The sequence below is a fragment of the Acinonyx jubatus genome, chromosome A2 (genome assembly GCF_027475565.1).
Source record: "Acinonyx jubatus isolate Ajub_Pintada_27869175 chromosome A2, VMU_Ajub_asm_v1.0, whole genome shotgun sequence".
Lineage (NCBI taxonomy): Eukaryota > Metazoa > Chordata > Mammalia > Carnivora > Felidae > Acinonyx > Acinonyx jubatus.
The window spans coordinates 34,104,006-34,118,988 of record NC_069383.1 but is presented as its reverse complement, the minus strand read 5'-3'; the positions used below and the strand labels follow the sequence as shown (position 1 = coordinate 34,118,988).

The 14,983-nt window shown below is 37.2% G+C and overlaps 1 pseudogene; it reads right to left on the bottom strand.

The window, feature by feature from the left end:
• Positions 1–525: 525 nt before the first annotated feature.
• LOC113604252 (uncharacterized) lies at positions 526–677 on the bottom strand (annotated as a pseudogene).
• Positions 678–14,983: the final 14,306 nt, after the last annotated feature.

The window sequence follows — 14,983 nt, the reverse complement described above, 5'->3', positions numbered from 1 at the left end:
GATGAAGGTGGCTTGACTTCCTGAGATGGTTAACGAATGTTCCAAGGTGATCCCAGAGGCACTTGGCAGGAAAGGCAGTGTTATTCCCTTAAGAACAAACAGTTGAACGAATGTACTTGAACCAGTTTAGCTTGGAATATCTCCTTCATTTCACTGATCATATTGAAGAACTCCAGAAACTACTTTCAAGGAATTCTCCAACTACTCAACCATATCCAATAGGTATAAAGCCTAAGGCAAACCTTGGCAACCACAAGGATACCATAACGTGTACCCTGAAAGATCATCTCCACCTAGGGCCTGCAATAAGTAAGCTCCTTGCTATTCCAAAGGAAAATTTGTTTAAGTAAGTCTAAATTTACCAATGCCAATTTCAGCGTTACCACTGAAAAAACTAAAACAATTGTCATTCAGGTGGCACTCTGATTTGTCATCAATTCAGAATTTACTAAATCTTAAATTTTCCTAATTATATAATACTGCTTTCAAAGAATCCAGGGACAGGACTGCATTTTGAAGATGTATTGATGATGTGCTCAAAAAGCCTTGTGGAAAAACCATTGACTACCAAATTGATGAAATTAGTTACAAGAATGAGGAAAAAATTTTTCATATAAAATCAGAAATGTTAATGTCTCCTTCTACACTTGATCTTAGCCAAAAGGCCAAGAAGCAATTTTAATGTCTCCTTCTAAAGTTACCTATGTTACTAGCATTCACCCCACCTAAGACAATATGAATGTAATTACAGTTACCCTTCTAAAAAGGCCAGGCATGAATTTTAAGCTACTTAATAGCTCTTGAATTTCTACCAGGTTTTCAGTTATGAGGCCAATCACTGTTTCAGCTATACGAGTACTGTTTCCCATGGCCCTGACCTCAGTAAGAGTTAAGTCTGACATCTGGAAAGCACAGCAGTCCCTGGTGTCTGGGCCATGTCCCCAGTTAGTGAAATCAGAATCTCTGGTGGTGGCAAGGGGGAGGATTCGATACTGAAATGCTCCTAAAAGTTTCCCAGGTGATTCTGTTGTGTAGCCAGGGTTGTGAATCACTGTGGCGGATAAATAGCATTGTGCTGAACACAGTGATGGACATAAGCAACATGTAATTTATTCCTTGCCCTTAAGGACTTTGCCTCGGGGAAATAATTCTGCAATTATTCTGCAAACAATGAATATCTTTGGAGCACTTCACTACTTGTTTTCCCCTTCCCTGAAACTTTTCCACCTACAGGCTGCCACTGGAGTGGGCTTAGGCAGCTTTCTGTATCAAAAATCCCTGCCCCTGCCAACCACGCTGATCAAACGGAGGACTGGATATGCAGCACAAGATGAAATGATCGAATCTCTTGAAGTTTGGAAGTAAGATCCTAAAAGTCCAATTCAGTTATTTGAGGGCAGTTGAGCTGAAAGAAAACTGAAATGATAACATGGAAATTGGGGAGAGACAAAGGGAAGAATGTGAAAGCAAATATTCCTGGGAAAGCATCAGAGGAGTAGTGTATGATCTTGAGAGTTAGGAAGAGAGCCACCTAACTTTCTGATATGTTCCAGTTCATATCCTGCAAGGCCCATTTCTTGGACTCTGTGGGTCCACAATACACTGTCCTTATTTTGAGCTACTTGAGTGAGTCCCTACACCTTGCAATAAAAAATACTCCTGTCTGCTCTTCATATTCTGGGTCCCAGTTCGATACCCATCTGATCTGTGAGCCCTCCACATCCTTACCTAGTTTCATGAAAACAGTAAAAGCAGTAAGAGTTCAGATAAATGGGAAACCCAAGGGCACTAGAGAGTGGTCTCGGGGGCTTCAAAGACCAGATGGGAACTGAACTAGGATCTAGAAGGAGAGAGAATGGAGCTCACTCCAGGTAAGAGAAAGAGCAAGTCACAGATGCAGGAATGTACCAAAGGAGCTTGGAACCTACATGGAAAGATGGGAGACACTGGAAAATTCATTTTATTTGGTGGAGATGAATCAGATTGAAGGCCAGCAATACTAACTCAATGTTCTTCTACTCCTTGGTTTCTCCTGAAGGTTAAAAGTCCTGGTGCTCCATATTCTTAAATAAATACTTTCTAAAGTCTTAAATACCTCCCATTCTGCCTAACTATTCTAGGTGAAAATGCAGTAATAATAACAAATTAAAAGTAATAAAAGAAAAGCATTGATAGAAACAAACAGACAATTGCTTGCCAGTGTCTACCCAAAATAGTACACACCAGTGGAAGCTTATGGCCTGTTTTATTCCCTGCATCCTCTGGCAGAAATTGGTTACTGAGAATGTTTTACTCCTACTGTCAAAGTAATTATGTATCTTTAAAGTTTTTTTTAACTTACTTGCATTTTTACATGCATGGCTAGCATATTGGTCATAGTCCATGACCATTGTTGGTGACAGGAAAGAGTATATTTCAGTATTAACTATAATTAAAATGCATTTTTGGATAATATTCTATAAATATTGAATTTATCTGTGAAGTTTGCAATAGTATTAACCATCAACAGGAATAATGAGAACAAGGTTCTAAGTATTAGGAAAACTTTCAGTTCAAGCACTTTTCCATCAGTGATATAGACATAGAGTCAAGGTGTGTAGCCAGGGGCAATGCAGGCAATCAGCCAATATGCATCAGTGTACCAGTCCTAGACTGACATTTGCCGAGGCCCTGAGAGTGACTCTCACCAGCTCACTTCCAGTAACCTTCTTGCTAGAGTATCTACATTCAGTATCTTCTATGTCAACTAAACCACGTCCTTTAAATTAGAGATTGCCCATGCTGGATGGGCTCTTAGAGATTATCTGACATTTTGCCAATGAGGAAACTAAGGTGGATAATTGTTGGGATTAAGGGAAATGCTGAATTTACTTTTTTTAAAAAATATATTTTTTCTTCCATCTAATATCTCCATCATTTAACTGGAATAACTTTTTAAAGTCTCTCATTCTCTTTCCTTAGAATGCAGGCAGGAGCAGCTTGTGCAAAACCAGCCTACTCCATACGTCAAGCAGTGTTTGTATATATTTCAGTGTATCCAAGCAAGGCCTTTTTAACTTTCCATCCTACGAACGGAGCTGTACTTTCCTGAATGGCAGCCAGGAAAAAACTTGGAGATTTGGCAGGAAGACTGTGGGAAGCCTGGTGCAACACCAGGCTGAGATCTGGAGCAGAGGCTTTCTACAAAGGCAGAGGAGTGCAACACCTCCCTTTGTTTAGTGCTACATACGAGTACAAATGGAGCCCCCAGATTGCAATCAGGCCTATTGTATAAACTTGGGGTTTCCATGCCATACAGCATTTTTGGCACAAGTACCTTATTATTTTTCAGCTGGAAAACCAATTAGCATTCTTTTTATATCTGGGTGTTAATACTTGGGACTTAGAGCGATATTTTGGCCACCAGCCCACATGGCTGTAGTCTCTTGGGCAATGCCTGACAAATTAAGATAAAACCGTTACTTCATGTTTCCCTACAAAGAGAAAACAAAAACTGTTTCCTGCTCTTATTAATTGGATGAAGTCAATTTCCACATATAACAAATAAAAAGGTAGGCATAATCAGGGTGTCAACCCAGAGCTCTTATCTCTCCCCAAGCTGGTTCCTCTGTAGGAATGTGAGGGAGCAAGAACTGTCAGGTTCTGACTAAGCTTTCCTTCTCTTAGAAAATCTCCTCACAGTCAACAGAGGATGGGCTTCAAGTACCACGAGGTCACCCTTTGGCCTCTGGCGTTTTTGCTTCCCAAGTTCGAGGAGTGTGATCTACCTGTTAGCAGATTCCAGTCTTGACAAGTGCATTAGTCATAACAGTCAAGAGGGCACTGCCCAGTTTGAAAGAAATAAAGAGAGCCAAATATTTCTCTGTCTTAAGAGCAGAGCAAAGTAAAGTTCACACTCTAGGAATGCGGTTTGTGATTTGAGAAAGCCATATCTGGGCTGCTGTCTCAGAATCTGAGCATATGAAGTGGAGCAAAGGAGGTTGAAATTGTTTTCAGAGGTGCCCATCCTTGAAATACTCCCTTATGATAAACAAGCCTTGCCATGGCGACACAACTTAATGCCACAATCAGAGGAATGTGGCCCTCCAGCAAGCAGACCACAACTTGGGAAAATCTCCAGGATGATGAAAAATATTTAGAAGGCAAGTGGTAAAACAAACAGAAAGGAAACAGCAAACCAATTGCAGTCTGAAGACGAAAATATGTTAGACACAAGAAATAGTTTGGGTGTAGTTACAACAACATTTCTGTGTTGTTGGTACTGAATGTACATTTCTTTGCTAGAAGTGGCCTGAGGGGCCTGCTGCTCCCCTTCAAGACTTTCTTTGTAAATAGTGGGTGTGGCATCCTAAAAAAAAACAAACATTTGAAAGGCTTCTTTAAAGGATTTTTACAGAACATATTCTTTGCAACAAAATCTATTCTGGAGCTATATAATTTAACAAGGGGGCTATATTCTGAGTCATACGGAAATTTATTATCCTTTTTTTTTCTTATTGCTGTGTTTGCTATCAAACACAGAAAATGATTGCCTGTAATAACCTAAAGGAGTGACTAGAAAATGTCCAGTCTTGCACAGGAAAAGAAGCATGAAAATTGATGTCTTAGGCACCCATTCCCCTACGTACAAGGTGACCACAATCCCAATTTGCCAGCAGTCACAGTTTATTCCAGTTGTCCAGGTCTCATTACTAATAGTGCCCCTTTCACTCACAAAAACGGTTTGGGTAATAAATAATTTAATGACCCTACTCCTGCACAGAGACGAACAGTCATCTGTCTATTCCTACGTCCTCAGAGGACACCAGTGTGATGCTTTGCCAAGCTCAGAACCTGAAAGCAATAGAAAAAAGGGAGGGGGAAGGGAGCTGCTGTCATCTTGCCCAGAAGAATCTTCAACAGTTTGACTAAAAGAAGCATAGAAAAACCATGCTTCCGCTTCTGCTGGGGAAAGGAGAGAAACTGTCCAATTGCAGAGATCCCCTGAGGCAGCCTTCAGGAGTACCTGGGTGCTTCCCACGAGATTCTAAAGTGAGGTCTACACAAGTGTTTCTTTGTCAGCTCCTGAAAGGCAGGAGTCATTTCAAAAGCAGATATGCATGTTTTTTGTGCCTCACAGTTTCAAATGTACAGATAGCCCCCCACCAATGATTTGACTTGTGACTTTTTGACTTTACCATGATGCACAAGTAATACACGTTCAGTAGAAATCATACTTCAAGTTTTCTATTTTGATCTTTTCCAGGGCTAGCAATATGTGCTATGGTCCTTTCTTGGAATGCTGGGCAGTGACAGTGAGCCACAGCTCCCAGTCAGCTGCATGACTATGGGGGTAAACAACCAATCCACTTACAACCATTATATTCCCAGGGGCACCTGGGTGGCTCAGTCAGTTAAGCGTCCAACTTCTGCTCAGGTTATGATCTCGTTTTGTGACTTCGAGCCCTGCATTGAGCTCTGTGCTGATAGCTCTGAGCTTGGAGCCTGCTTTGGATTCTGTGTCTCCCTCTCTCTCTGCCCCTCCCCCTTTGCGTTCTGTCTGTCTCTCTCTCAAAAATAAACATTTTTTTAAAAAATTAAGAAAGCAACCATTCTGTTCCCATACAACCATTCTGGTTTTCACTTTAAGTGAAATTACATGATCTATTCAACACGTTATTATAAAATAGGCTCTGTGTTACATGATTTTGCCCAACTGTAGGCTAAAGTAAGTGTTCTGAGCATGTTTAAGGCAGGCTAGGCTAAGCTATGATGTCCAGTAGGTTAAGTGTATTAAATGCACTTTCAACTTCTGATATTTTCAACTTATTATGGGGAATAGGGATGTAACCCAGTCATAAATTGAGGAAGATCTATCTATACTGCTTAGATGTTCCAAAGCAGAAAGAATTTAGCCATTTCATATTGCCACCAGCACACTGCTGGGCTGAAGCTATTTGGATCAAAATGGAAATTCTTTGATCTCTTTTACATCTAAGTTTAACTGTGGCCTGGGCCCAAAAGGTGGACTAATTTTGGCAACTTCCCTTGTACACTTTTATCTAAAGATAAAAGGAACACTTGGAAGCATAAACAGAAGGTGCATTTCTGTGAGTCCAGTAGCCATCACATCAAACAAACAAGACTATAGAAGCTTCTGCTGAACAGTAGCTCTAATTTCTTCAGCTCTGCTCTCCTCCCTCATTCACTGGCAGCTAGTAGGATTATTTCCTTCCATTGTAAACATACAAAGATAAAAGAACATTAAATAATTTAAAAAGCAAAGAACATTTCCAGGACAGTGGCTTTCAGTTTTACATGAAATTTTTAAAAATTAAAACACCATATTTTTTAAGTTATGAAATTATTACACTGGCCTTGGGTCCAGGAGTACAAACATGCTCTGAAAATGTGTGGGTGATGGGAGATGTTAGAAGAGTCACTCTCCTAACCTCCTCTGTCTCAAGGGTCTGGGCTTTAATTGGAATTTACAGTATGGGAAGCTTGGCTCAGTTAGAATGGAACATAGGCCCCCATAGGAAGTCAGCCTAGAGCTCCAGGAAGGAATCATGACTTCACAATTTGTGAATTCTTCAGTCAAGGACCAAATGAAAGCAACTCAAGAGTCCAGTGGAATTTATTGTAGCCTATTTGATCTCATAGAGCTACAGTCCATGCCAACATAAGCCAAGGGATAATGTAGTTCAAAAAGTGGAGAGGTGGTCTCTTTATAGGGACATACATCTGAGAACACAGTTTAGCTGAATGAAAATCAGATAAGCTCTGAGCAAAGGTACTGGGCACATTATTGCCAAAGCAGTGCACTTAATAAGGACAAAAATTACCAAACTGGAAGGAGAGGTTTCTGGACTTTGCTTGCCAATCTCTAAAGAGACAAGTTGAGTTTCTTGAAAGACTCTTAGGATACACAGGACCTGGCTAAAAGAGTATGACATGGCTTAAACATACCAACTTTGCTGTCTGACTACCTCCTTACCAACCAGATAAACCAACCAGACCAGTGCTGGGAAGAGCTGATAGAAGGTAATACAGCAGAATTTATGGATTAAAAGTTCCTAATATAGAGAATTGAAATAACACTGAAAGACACTTTTTGTGGGTCATCAAAGGGCATCACAGCATTAATTTATCTGCTGAAATGTACTTTTTTATTTTTATTCCTTTGAATGAAACTGCTTTTTTTTGTCTTGTTACATTGTTGGCTTAACGTTAGAGGAATAGAACCACCTTAATTGAGTTTTCAGTGGTAAACTTTTCCCAGGTTTCTGGATAAGGGGATGTGACTCAAGCATGAGAAATATGAAATTCCCATTAACGTTTCCTGGCCATCTCAAAAATCAGAATTCCTCATAAAGCTTGGGAGTTGCATTAGATCATATCTAAAACCCCTTCCAACAATGCAACTTTTGCATAACAAGAATCTCAACAGTCTTAAAGAACTTCCTTTTTGTCCATTTCAACACCCCCAAGAAAAGAAAAATTGGCAGCACAGCCAGAGGTCAAGAGAAAATGTAAGTAGAGAGAGGCTCAAACCACGTTATTGACAGACATGTGATTCCCACACCCTCCTTGAAGCAGTTCTGTGTCATGAGAGGAAGAGCCTGAGCCACCATGGCTGACCTTCTCTGAATACTACTCTCTTTGATTAAAAATATATATATATATATATATCTATATATATACACACACATATATATATGTATATGTATTTGCTTAAACAAAAAACACATGCGTATGTTCTCACAGTCAATCCACACAAAAGCATGTGTAATGAAAAATATATAGACACAATGTATTTATACATATGTGGGTCATATATATTTACATATGATTCTATTATGCTATAGCAACTTCTTTTCATGTGGGGCTTTAAGAACTTTCTAATTTAATTTTAATAGATATAGATCTGGCTCTTTCTGTATAATAATTGAATGGTCTGAATTATATTTATTCTCTCTTTTGTTAATAGTATTCATTTTGTGTCTACTACTTGCTATTGTAAAAGAGAATACCCTTTTAAATATATTTTACTGACTATGAGTGAATATTTCTGTGGGGCAGATTCCTAGAAGTAGATTGTAAGGCACAGATTAAGCTTACTTTAAATTTTGGTAAATATTGCCTAATTTATATATGCTTTGGTCATATGTATTTCTTCTGTAAATGATCCTTTGTTTCTTTTTTCCACCTTCTATTTGGTTCTTTGTGTTTTGCATATTCATATGTAGTCACTCTTTGCATATTGCAAATCTTTTATATATGTTGTAAATATTTACCCAGTCTGAAGCTTATCATTTAACTTTTCTTATTGTTGTCTCACAGAAAAATTTTTGTTTTTGTGGTTGAAGTTAGAAATACATTCTTATATGATTTATGATTTTTGTGTATTATTCAGGAAAGCTTTCCCAGTACCAAGAGTTATACAAAATTTGTCTACATTTTCTTCAAATATTTTTATAATTTGTTTTTAATATTCATTCTCAATAATCTCCCCAAAATTTATTTTTGCTTATGATGTGAGCTATGAGTTCAATTTTTAGCCCAAAAGGATAGCCAACTGTTATAACACAATTCAGTGAGAAGTCTTGAATATTTTTACTGATAAGAGATGACATTTTTACTATAAATTATATTCCTGTATATTCCTGGGTTCCCATTCTATTTTTTCCTATTAATGTGTTTGTCTATTCCTGTGCCAAAATACACTGTTTAAATTGCCTTATACTGGGATGCCTGGTTGGCTCAATCATTGAGCAACTTGATTCCAGCTCAGGTCATGATTCCAGGGTTGTGGGATCGAGCCCTGCCATGTCAGGCTCCACACTGAGCATGGAGTTTGCTTAAGATTCTCTCTCTCTCTCTCTCTCTCTCTCTCTCTCTGTCTGTCTGTCTCTTTTCCTCCCCCTTTTCCCTGTCACCCGTTCGCACACTCTTTCTCTCAAATAAAAAATAAAATAAAATTTAAAAAATTGCCTTATACTATGTTCTGCTTATTAGTAGGTCAAATCCCACTATTTTCTTTTTTAAAAATTTAACATACTAAGCATTGCTGGTCTTTCTTGCTTATATATGTGAGAGCCAACCTGTCAGCATCTTTACATTGTTGAGGCTTCCCACTGAGAAATATGGACTAGCACTTTATATTTGTAGATTTTTAAGTACCCTGTTCATAAAAGTATGGCATATTTCTTAGTTATTCTAAATATAAAAGGAGTTTTATTGCTATTATGAATGAAATTCTGTTTATCATTATGTTTTCAAACTGGTTATTGCTAACATCAAGAAAGCCAATGATTTTTGTATATTGACTTTTATATCTGATCACCTAACTATATTCTGAAAGTACCCTCTTAAATTCTAAATTTTCTCATCAGCCTCTGATTTTCTTAGTAGAAAACCTTATATATTTCTCAAATTACTTATTGGGATTTTATAAAAACTTAAAACTCAAGATTTTTAAGATCAACCAATCAACAGTTATGCTTTGAGAATGTTATAGACTGAATGTCTATATTTCCCCAAAATTCATATGTTGAATCCCTAATCAGCAGTGAGATGGTTTTTGGGGATGGGGTCTTAGGAAGGTAATTAGGGTTAAATGAGGTGGTGAGAGTGGGGCTCTCATAATAGGATTAGTGGTTTTATAAGAAGAGGAAGAAAGACAGATCTCTTGCTTTTTCCTAGTACACATACCAAGGAATGGCCACGTGAGAACACAGCAAGATAGTAGCTATATGCAAGCTGGGAAAAGAGCTGTCATCAGAACCCAACAACACTGTCACCCTGGTTCCCGACTTCCGGCCTTCAGAACTATGAGAAAACAGACTTCTGTTATTTAAGCCACTGACTCCATGGTATTTTTTTATGGCAGCCCACACTGACCAAGAGAGCTTACATTGTTTCAGGCATGGTGGGGATATTCTTGGGATCCCAATGAAACAACATTTTAACTCTTGTTTGCGAAACTTATAGGTTCAATACTTTCACATTATGGTTTGCTTGTTTTGGATTTTTTGGTATAGATCAAGTACCATATTCTTTTCCTAATAGGTTTATCCTACTCTTCCCACACATACACAAAAAGAGTCTCATATTTAATAGCTGCTTTCAATGTCTAATGCTTGTCAGTAGGCTACCAGTGAAACTTAAAAATCAAGAATATATAAACTACAAAGGGAAGTCATCCCTAAAACTGAATAAATAAGGACAAGAGGAAACCATTTTCAGCTTCACTAGCACACAGGCTATTTCTATTCTTAGCTAACCAGGGTCTTCCACAGAAGAACACCCTCTGGGGTCAGGGTTTGCCTACAAATGGAAACACTGCAGCAGATTTCCTCTGAGTAGCCCAGCCCTTCAGTTTGCAAGGCCACATTTCCTGTAGGAAGGAATTCCTGCGGCCAGAATCCTTGCTAACTTCCCTTCCCAAAACAGATGCTTCATATAAGGACACACTTTCTCTGGTTCTGTAGGTCCAAAAGAATATGGAAAAATTAAGATAAACAACTTCTGTGTGATCTTATCCCTCCATCTTCTTTCTTACAAGCTATGAGCTTATTTCCTTCAACTTACTTTGTATGTAGCAGATCCATTTGGTTTATAGATACAGATAGGAGAGACTCATGGATGAGAAAATGTCACGTTCTAACTTTATTTATCTGGCTTTCTCCCTGAGCCATCCCTGACTGACTGGTTTTCCAGAGCACTGTTTTGAGGAAAGGACTCAGGCTGCCTCTGGCCATGACCAATGAATACCATTGGTCTGCCATTAGCATGGGAGAAAAAGTAGTGGGATGTCTGCCAAGCACTTCCCATCTTTTAACATAATTGGTTTTTTGTTTCTGAGCTTAGGTTATATAACCTTGGAAGTTCTATTCATTTGTAGCTATCGTACACATAAAAGGAAAAATACTGGGTTTTTTCTATCTTAAATCAACAAAAAGTCTTAAACAGTTAAGTGTTCTTAAATCTAAGAAGGCTTAATGCTAAACATCAAGTCTATTGATGTATAACCAAAGCAAGTCTTAAGTCAAAATAGTACATTGTACAAACATGATTACTTAGTTGTGATTTTCCTCATTACAATTAGTGGTAGTAGTATAGTAGTATTACTAAAAACTTTCAAAATCCAACTTGGTATAATATTGCGTGGCATATAAGATTATCAATAAAGTATCAGCCAGATATTTTCAGATAAAAAGAGAGTACTTAATTTTCACAACTGAAACATGTCATGAGGCTAAGGCTAAGGAAAGAATATGAATATTGTTGGTTTTTACCAAAGATGAGCTTTATGTTTTGTACAATTGAGTAGCACATCCCCCAAAATTAGACTTTGTAAAATATTTGAGAAACATTCAAGAAAATAGTGATGCATTGTTCTAGGCATTGGAGGTTCACAAATCTGTTCTTTAAGGTGGGATTATCTGTAAAGTCTGATAGTGACAACAGTTTATTAAAAAAGAAAAAAAAGATTTAGCTATGCTTTGGGATATTATATCATAAGAACTCAAATCACTATTTTCCCACATCTACATATTTTAAGATTTTATTTTTTTTTACACACAAGAAGTAATTCTTTCTAACCACCCACTACTGTGACTCAACTTGTCTATTACATTGGAAACACTGTATAAGCAAAGAGAAAAAGGGGAATTCACTTGGAAAATTAGCTAACAATCATCATACGAATCCATTTCCACAAACCATTATGACACATCTTAAGATATGCCCCACAGATTCACACAGAAATTTGGGCTACAAAACAAATATTTATATTGATACCATATTTTTACTAATCTTCCAGTGTTTTAAACTATTTTAAACAGCCATCTGTAATGTGTTTCCGTGAAATTTAATGGTACTTCCTTCTAGTGATGATATGCCTATCACTGTTTCCCACTAAATACTTAACAACATGTCCTTTGTCAACAAGCTTGGGTAAGAAATGAGTTTTTAGACTATGTGCTTACCATTAGCCAATAACTAGTTGATGTTCACACCTCTAAGGACCTAACCCATTGGCCCTTAAGGGAGATTTCTCTTCAAAACAACAAATGGATTTTTTAAATTATGAAAAGTCATTTTTCCCACAATCTAGTTAAACAACATTTATAAAAGGTTGAAAGCTTTGTCATATCTCATTAGAATGGTAAGATGCTTAGTCATACCTACTTTTTTTACTATGTCCCTGAAATGTAACAATATTCAGAAATGTTTAAAAAAATGTGTTCCAGTTCCTGTAGTGATAGGATACTATGAATGTACAATTTTGGTATTTATCCATTGAAAACGATGTCTTTGGAGTGACCAGAAGACCAGTGCTTCTTTTAACTCATGCGGCATTTGATCCCCAACACTAACAAACCACATCATAACACTTAAACACTTTAGATGTAAAGAAATTCCTTGTTTCTGTTTTGTTACAAATTTTATTTTAAAAACTCCCACTCCAAAATAATCTGCTGCAAAAGACAGGCTCTGTATAGGAAAGCTATGACACTTCTATATTTATAGATGAGACCCTAAAACCAAACAGACATATATCCGAGCAACTCTTCATCATGGTGGTCTAGCACGCTGTTGTTTATGGCATTTCCCTGCAGGCCCTAGCCTTGAATCCCAGCTTGACAACTTTCTAACAGTGTGACCCAGTACATGTTACTTAAACATCTGTGTTCTGAATTTCCCCATACATAAAATGAATGCCCATTCAGAGGGTGGTGCAATCATTAAATTAATAAACACACGTAAATACATGTAAAACACTTAAAATTGTTTTAAGCACAAAATAAGTATAATTTAAGAATTAAAAAATGATGTCAGAAGTTTTCAGGAAAAGGCAGTTGTATTGAGGAGCAAGAATTAACAATAAAGAAATAGAATGTATTTTCTAAAACTGGAAAAGATATAATCAGAGTATAGTGTTGACAATTCCCAGTCTTTTGGTTCACCTGGTCTTTGTGTAGTAAGGTCTTACATGTGTGTCAGACTCTGTCACAGGTTTCAATGCCTCTTCATTTTTCACAGGATAGATCTCATGAGAGTTTACTAAGGGGCATAGGCAGAATGACAAATGGACTGTTAACTAAAGTTCATTGTCTTTGTTTTGTTTTGTTTTGTCTTGTTTTGTTTCACAACCATAATGTTTCCTAAATGAAGTATAAAATGTATGGGCTTCACAATTTTTTATCAGATGAATGGTTTTGTTTCATAGCCAAAGTATTCTGTAATTATCTTTAGGTAATACAGTGAGTCTGGCATAAAGCTAGGTACTCACTCTGCAAAAATAGTGAACAATTGGGAAGTTAACTGAATTAAATGGCATCATTTATTAAAGATTAGCTATTATTACTTTATTAACATTTGCATAAAGAATGAAGCCATGAGGCAAAATGATCTAGCTTAAAAGCAAAGTATCAACACTATTAGATCCCTACATGATCACAACCTACAATACAAGATAGTATCACAAAATTTAAAGTGGAAAGAGATATAATCTAACCTCCTATATTTTACATTTGAGTACGCTGGAATTCCCAGTAATGAGTATACATTAACTATGGGAATTATGAAGTTATAGAATCCCAACAAGAAACCAGGCCCCTAAACTCTTGGTTTGTTTTTTTCTTCTTTTAATCTATTCCAAACCACCTCCTTGTTGCAAGGTTCAACTTTTTTTTTTCTCTGAATTAACATTGTTTGGTGATTAAACTGAATACGTTTCATTTTATAGATAGGAGGTGAAATATATGAGGTCCCCTCTGATTAAATGCTAAATATATTTCTTGGCTCATTGCCTGTATGTAGTTTATAAATGATTTATTGTACAGAGATTCTCAATGATTTGTGTCAGCCACAATGCAAGGTGAAAAGGGGCTCAATTTCAAAATTAGGGAAACCATTAATAACAATGTTAAAATTTTCAAACATAATAATTTAGCAAAATAGAAATGGAAATGGGGGATTTTTTAAATTTATTTTATTAGAGTTTTGCCTGTAACCTTTTCCTTTAACATCATTGCTTAAGCCACATTGTCATCTTTCTCCCTTGAAAGAGACCAACAGATCAAACCTTTGCTTTTGGCACTTATTGAAGTTGAGCATTTGAGAATAACTTCAGCACTGTCAATTCTAACCTGAGTTTTAAATACCACATCACTTCAGGCAAATGGCATACAGTTATGAGGAAGAAAGTGGTTCCTATATTTATCTTACTAATGTGATTTTTTTGGATGAGTAAATGTACTCAATGTCTCGCAGTCATTCTGTCCAAGGAACAGCCTGGTGGGACAGGCATATTTGGTGTGGAACTGAGGGTGGCTCCTTGAAGATAATACAAACTGCATTGACATGTTATTGAATCCTGCAAATAGCATTATATTCTGCTTCAAAGCAGAGACATATCAGAAGCCAGGATGCTTTTCTCTAGGAATTTCTATTGATGCTGAAAAGTTTAAAAATGTCTTTCACTGTGACAGAGCAATACTAATGAGAAGAGTTTGAGCATTGGCAAGAATTATAGTATGTCAAGTTATTCAAGGGATCACATTAATATTTCCCTTTGTTTTGAGATCAATAGTACTGGTATTGAGTAGCCCTTTCCCATTTCATTACCTGGTGAACTGCCTTTCCTTCCTTGCCCTCTCAAAAATCCCCTCTTCCTTACAGTCTTCCCAAACTCCCTCAGACAGTTAGTAGCTCCCTTCCCTCTGAACCAAAAGCACACTGAACACCACTTTAACAGCATTTTTTGCACTGTGTCACTATTATTTATTTCACATCGGGCCTGACTGGAGTATAGTAACTGGGTCTAGTCATCTTTGTATCTGCAGTACCCCCAACACGGGGCAGTATCAAGATCTGTCTTAAACTGTTGGTCCAGTAACTTTACTATATTCCTTCAGGTTAATTAAGAAAACTTAATGCAGGAGTCATGATAATGAATACAATTATGTGTTAAATAAAGGAGGAGTAACAGTCT